We start from the raw sequence: 7,126 nt of genomic DNA, 5'->3' as shown, positions 1-7,126 counted from the left end.
GCAGAATTCTATTTACTTGAGGAACCCCGGATGAGAGGACTCTAGTCCAGGGTCTGTGGAACCTCGTTTTTCCATAGAGATAAAAAGAAGAGAAGGAGCCGCAGAATACAGACCGGATTTCCTGTCGCTGTTCTTTATTGGAACTCTCGCTCCTCTGAATGGGTAAACCACGGTTGGCAGTGCCGAGTTTTCAAACTCAGCTCTCGATTTCTTTTTTTTTTGTCTATACCTGTCTAGGTTTTTTCACTTTAAAATGTAATGTACTATAAATTTTTCAATGCGTTATATTTTATGTGGTTAAGTAGGTAAAATAATGAAGTTTTAAACTTAGCTTTTTTGGATTTTATTTGCTTTTTTTAAAAAAAATGCGTGTAGAATCTGGTCTTATTTGAGTTGGGTTTATTTGAATACGAAATCTTAGTCATTTTTTAGAAAATCGCGCCGGCAACTTTTTGAAATGCTTAGAGGAAAATGGGGCTTTTAGTGTAATAGTTTCGAAATACCAAGTTTTACTGTTCTTTTCAACAAACCAACTCAGAAAATAGAGAAATTCTCGGGTTTTTTCCCAACTGAACCTTTATGCCTGCGCAAAAGTCGTATTTCAACTCTGCAGTCTTTATGCACCACTGCATTGTCTGATTTAATTATGAGAACCCTGCTCATAATTAAACAGTTTTCCACCCGCATATTGTAAGTTGCAGCCTGTGGGAATTTTGCTTTTTTTTTGCATGATGTGTGCTACCCTATGGTTAATTGTTCCCTGATTTACTTACCTCAGTTTTCACAATTCCTTGTATTATAAAAAAGGCATTTTGGCTGGTTTTACCCAGCTGTCTACATTTATTATTGTGTTGTAAAAACTCAGCCAGGGTTTAGTTAATGGCCTTTATATATTATCCACATTTGGAAAACAGTAAACTGTAAAGAGTTTTGGTGTTTTCTAAGCTTGATTGTTTGCCTGCAGATGTTTCATTATCTGATTAGTAACGTGCTATTTAGTGTTTTCTTCTCAACTATGAATGGGGATGAAAGTGAAGCAGTCCAGCTTCTAATGTAATCTAGAACTATTATATTTATTTTGCAGGTGTGGGGGTGTTAAGCAGAGAAAATAATATGACAACCCAGTAATTAAAATCTAGTATAATCATTAAATCATAGAGGATGAAACTGAAAAGGGTAGCTTAAGATACAGGCTGGTTAGTTCTGATTTTTCTTTGCTTCTAACCATATATCCACATACTTAATTTAAATGCAATTGGCTGATTTGTGCCCTATTATATAATACAAACATAACCAACTCTGTGAATCCAATTGGATATGTTATCGCTAGCTATAAATAATGTGTTATTTTTGGAAGATTTATAACGTTACTTGCAACAAGAAGCTGCCATATAACGTACAATTAAATGTAAACATATTCAGTGTAACACCACAATAAAGTGCAAATGACTGGAAGTTTAAATAGATGAAGGGAATAATACTAAAAGTATTTGTAATGTGACTTTAAAGAGCTAGAAGCTTAGAAAATAAAATTAGCTTGGCATTCTCTTCTGAGCAAATGCCATTAACCTTTTCAAAGCCAAGAGCTCATAGTGCTGTTGTGCAATAATTTTAAGGATAAAAGAGTGCAGGCAAACCAAAAGGTTAATATATATATATATATAAAAACACCTCCCACATCCATAAATTGTTCATCTCATCCCAGCTCTAATAGAACTGCAGCTCACACAAACATGGATTACTATCACCGTTTGTTCCCGCTGTGCCTAAAAAAATCAAATAGCAAAGTCGAAGTTTTTACACTTGCTGCTATAAAGAGCAGTTCAAAATAAATGAATGAGTCTGAACATTCCTGACAACAGATTACAGGAATTGTATAATATTAAGATACTTCCCATGTAAAATGTTTTTAAATTTATTTGTAGTGAAAAGTTTTTATATTATGAATTTGTAAGGTCTTATTATTTTATTTCATAAATTGTGATTACTATAAGTGAATATTATATTTCTTTTTTTATTTTCAAAAAAACCTTTATTAACATTTAAAATATTAAAATTCAAATAAAAATAAAAATACATCTATAACACAAATACATCCATAATAATTCTAGAATTCAACGTCAATCTGACAGTACACAATTCTTAACTTTGTTCATATATTCCCAAATATTCCTGTTTAATCAAACATATGTAAATACAATTTATGTCTTATTTTCTTCTATACATTTCCTATTTTTAATTTCTATTCATTGATACCAATTTTCCCAAGTTGAGTAGTATTCCAAGTCTTATTATTATTTAATTCTATAGTAAGTTTGTCAATTTCTGCACATTCAAAAATTTTCCGGATTATTACATAGTCTTATAGTGTAGTGGACATTTTCCAAACTTGTGTGAGTGCTATTCTTGAATATTATATTTCATGCCCAACTCTAACCATAATGAAATCATGAGTTTTTGTTTTGGTTGGGAGAGGAAATGATTTGGAGGGTGTCAAAGCACTGTTATAATTTTTAAAGCAACATCTTTTTTAAATATGTTGTAAACTTTTAATATTTCAGAAACTTATGCTGATATTAATTGCTCAATGATGTATAAATAGACTGTGTGCCAGGAAGTCCTAAAACATGATTCTGAGTTACAGAAACAGACTTTTTATTTTTCAAAATCCAGCATGTAAACTAATTCAGTAAAAACAAATGTATTGATGAGTTGTACGATGCAGTCATGTAAGCAAAATACTACATTTGATAGAGCTTCATTCTTACTAATATTACTACTGCAAGCAGACATCACACTGATTACCCTGTGGAATTTTATTCAAAAAAGAAGAAATAAAGCTGAATCATCTAGTAAGATTAATGCAACATTAAAGAATAGCTGTAGAAAAATAAAACACGTTGCTTAGAACATCAGGAATGTATAAAGGATCCAAGAAAAATGTACAGTCGTGGGAAAGAAGACAACCTACTACAATCTATTATTAATACAACCATTTTATCCCCAAAGGCTGGACTATTCTTTACCATTTTTCCTATTCTGGAACTCTTGAAATTTTAGAAAGATTTGTTCTGTTTTTCTAACATTGGAAGGTTCTAAGGTGGCTACAGTTCAACCAAAACAACATTGGAAACTTCTAAGCAAAATGAAGTTTTCCAAAAAATAAAATCTATACCAAATAAGAATGAAGGTAACAATAATGCAGTTAAAGCCTATTATAAGCAAGCATGATTCAAAGCACAAAGTGAGCACCAGTTGTTAGGTAGTTGGTGATCTAAAATGTAGCAGCACATTTTAAAGTGTTGACTTCAGCAGGGAATAATGCCATTTGTTACTTTGTTTTCACCGGTATTCTGGTAGATCAAGACAGAACCACTATATGTGTACATGCCTCCTATATGATGAGTCAGTCTCACAAAGCAAATTGGAGTAGGGAAGATCTACTGTATCGTACTCTTTGTAGAAAGTTAGCACCCACCCCTCTTCTAGAAGAATTAAATATGTTAGGAAATATTAAAAAGGCAGAATATTATATTTCCCTAAAGGAGAAATGTGGTCAGCTACCCAGAATCATACATGCTTGATGGTTCTGTTCATCATTAAACCATCTTTCCAATCAGTCTCCATGTTTCCAGTGTCTTTCTCCCAGCTTGGAATTGAACCAGATGGATATTTCTTCCAATACCTTGTATTAAGGGATTCGGTACAGTTCCATCTCATTCCTTTTAAATTTGTGAACTGCTGGGAATCTAGGGATTTGGAAAAAGGTGTCATCAGATGATGCTTACTCTACTTTCCCATATCAGAGGGATTTGTGAATGCTGAACCAGTGATATTGTGGCTGTGGTAGTGTGCTGGTTGCTTGATAAGAACCATGCTGAAAGTATGCGTGTAAATGAATTGCTCTTATCTACAAGTGTGCTGTGCTTACGCATTTCTACAGGGATCATTTAATGATGGTTTACTGTTAGTGTTTTGAGTTCACGCGTCAAAATGAACCATATCATATGGGCTGAGTTTGCATGACAGGGTAAGCTAAAAGGTAGCTAGTTTGTTGTTCAGTGTATTATGCAGACACAGCCTTCATTTTTGACATATTTTGGCATTAACACTTGGAAGGAAAAAACAAATATGCAGACTTTGATTAACAATTTTGGCATTAAATGCCTTGGTTACACTGGATGTCTGGAGTACCTTTCTCCAGATTGTTCACTAGTTTTTTTGAGGTCAGTAGAGGCATATAAGAGGCAATAGAAAAGTAGTCAGACAGGAAAGCAGCAGGAATGGATGAAATGCTGAATTAACTGTTAAATCTACAGGGGAAAAGGCAATTAAAATACTAATAAGTCGATGCAAAAATATGGAACAATATTGTGTGCCTCAAGATTGGAAAAGATCAGTACTTACTTATATAAAAGAAGAGATATGCAAGAGAATGTGCAAATTATCAAGCCACTACACTAGTTCTTCATTCAAGCAATGTTTTACTTAAGAAAAATGGAATCCTCTAAGGAAATGGCAAATGAATAGATTTTTAAAAAGCAAAGGGATAACTCAGATAGCTAAGATATGATGGATCAACTGGACAGCAAGAAAATTTAAGCAGGTTTATCTTTGCTTTACCAACTATAGCAAGACTTCTGATTGTAGAGATCATGCTAGAATATAGACTATATTAAAGCTAATAAAGGTGCCAGAACACCTGATTACAATGGTCTTCTCAAGTATCTTTTTAATGAGAGAAACACATTATACAAAGTAGATATGGATGAATGATTTGGGACAGCGTTATAGTACATACCAGTATGTATATTATAGTTTGTCGTGTAGCAGGGGTGAAATTCAGCAGGTTCTGACAGGTTCTGGAGAACCGGTAGTGAAAATTTTGAGTAGTTCAAAGAACTGACAAATACCATTCTGGCTGGCGCCAGAGTGGGGTGGGAATGGAGATTTTGCAATATCCTTCCCCCAGGAATGGGGAAGGAATGGGGATTTTGCAATATCCTTCTCCTGCCATGCCCACCAAGCCACACCATATCCACCAAGCCACGCCCACAGAACTGGTAGTAAAAAAAATTGGATTTCACCACTGATGTGTAGCATAAAGAGACAAAGATGCATGCTGGCATAATGTCTTTAACTTATCCAGTAAAGATAAGTGACAACATTGAAAGAAATAAATGGAATTAAAAATGGAGGTCAAAGCACGTAACAATAGGATATACCGTTATGTAGATGATACCATTTGAGAAGTGGAAGTAAAGACTTAGAAGGTAATGAAAGTAAACAATGTTAAATACAAGTCATAATTATATATTAATATAGTACAATGCTTAATGAACTCATTGCCCAAGAAACTACTACTTTTTTGTGGTATCAGCTATGTTCATCAAACAAGCCTGATTTGAACCAATCCTGTAACTTTGTCCACCCTCACTCCAGTGAAGGCCACGTTTTGCATATTCCAGGGGTATATTGGGTTTGTTTAGTGATTAAGGCACTAGGCTAGAAAGTAGAAGACCATGAATTTAGGTCCTGCCTTAGCCATGAAAGCCAGCACCTTCCTCCTATTTTCCCCACAACTAGTCTGTAAAATGGATTGGGCTGAGAATTACTAGCCCAAAGTCATCCAGTTGGCTTTAATGTCTAAGGCAGGACTTGACTCATGATCTTCTGCTTTAAGGCTTGTGCCTTAATCACTGGACCAAACCGGCTTATAATACTGAAAGCAGTGGAAAGTTGTAATTATTATTATTGCTGTATGGATTTAGTTATGTCATGTGTAAGGGAGAACAATACATAAGGAGATTATGGTTTCAAATTTAAGAGTCAATTATAATGACTATTAAATGACTTAGCTAATGAAATTAAGCAGAAATAAAATCAACAATAAAGACATTGATATAAAGTAGTGACTAAATGGACAGCATTTGGTTGCGGTTATTGTAACTAATGATGCAGTTATTTAATTTGGTGGGGGTTGTTTTTCACACTGGAACATGAGATGCCCCATGACTTTAGGGTTCTTGTTTGAGGCAACACGAAATGCACTCACAGGCGTCTAACGTGGAAAGCATACTTAAAAATTCGAAAAACTCACAAAGGTTTTCCCCACAGAATGTATTCTGAAAACTAAATTTAGATTACAGGTCAGTTTAAGACACCCATTTTAACTAGACGACTGGGAACCGGGATCTCTATATAACCCTGCTTCAGCTGAAGGACAACTTTATTGGATTATGTATATATAAAAAAAGAAAATAAGAAGACAACGGGCGACCAGCAGCAGGTGCTGCGAGAAAACGGCTCAATCCTCCCCCTGCCCGCCATCTTTCGGCGGGAGAGACTAAAGACCGCAGTTCAAGGGGAAGGGCGTTGGGCCGCTCGGGCCGCCTTGGGCGGGGAGCATGCGCGCGCTGCGGCTGGGCACGCGCGCGGCGGGGGAGGAGGCCGGGAGAGCGCGGTGACGTCGCCAGGATGCGGACAGGTTTCTGCCGCGTCCTCGTTCTCCCATCGGGCGTGTGCGGAGAGTCCGGGCTCGGCGACACCGGAGCCGCGGCGGCCGCTGTCGTTGCCTCTCGGCGGGAGTGGCGGTCGGCGCCTTTGGCGCTGGGTCTGGCCCCGCTTTCTCTCACCTGCCTCCCTCCAGAACCCGGCCTGCCCGCTCTCCCTCCATCTTCTCACCGAAGGTGATGCAGTGCTGAGGTACCAGCGTCTGGACCTTAAGGAAGATCGCCGCTCTCTACCTGAAAAAGGTGACTGACATGGCCCGGGGTGGTGGAAGGACGCTCGGCTTGACTTGTCCCTTTGACAAGCTTTGCCTGTCGACGGAGCTTTTCGATGGTTTCTGACCTCTGGCGGCTGCGGCGGTGGTAACAGAAGCAAAAGGGATAAATATGGAAAGGGGGCAGTTTAGTCGAGGGAATTGGTGGTCTCTGGAAATGGACACTGAAGAGCAGGTTCGTCATGGTGGTTATCTCGCTAGAATAGAAGCTGTAATTCTGGAATGGCTGCCCCCCCTACACACACACACGCTTACTTTTCTCTCCAAGGAGTATGATATTTATCAACGTTTATTTAGAGGAGTTCTCCTTCATTAGATCACTGTGTCACAAGGTCTTTTTTT

At 37.3% G+C, this 7,126-nt stretch overlaps 1 protein-coding gene across 5 annotated transcripts in view; it reads left to right on the top strand.

Moving 5' to 3' along the window:
- The first annotated feature begins 32 nt into the window (after positions 1 to 32).
- The window catches only part of AGTPBP1 (ATP/GTP binding carboxypeptidase 1), a 63,616-nt gene continuing 56,522 nt past the window's right edge, over positions 33 to 7,126 (top strand). For 3 of the 5 annotated variants that reach the window (XM_058165822.1, XM_058165821.1, XM_058165819.1), the window contains exon 1: positions 6,426 to 6,755. The gene's annotated coding sequence lies outside the window, so the exon portion shown is untranslated. Of the gene's footprint in view, positions 163 to 6,423; positions 6,756 to 7,126 lie in introns of those variants that run through there. The other 2 variants (XM_058165820.1, XR_009153086.1) reach the window with 2 other exon arrangements.

The sequence above is a fragment of the Ahaetulla prasina genome, chromosome 2 (assembly GCF_028640845.1).
Source record: "Ahaetulla prasina isolate Xishuangbanna chromosome 2, ASM2864084v1, whole genome shotgun sequence".
NCBI lineage: Eukaryota > Metazoa > Chordata > Lepidosauria > Squamata > Colubridae > Ahaetulla > Ahaetulla prasina.
Note: the sequence above shows the minus strand (reverse complement) of the source record. Positions and strands in the feature narration are given on the sequence as shown.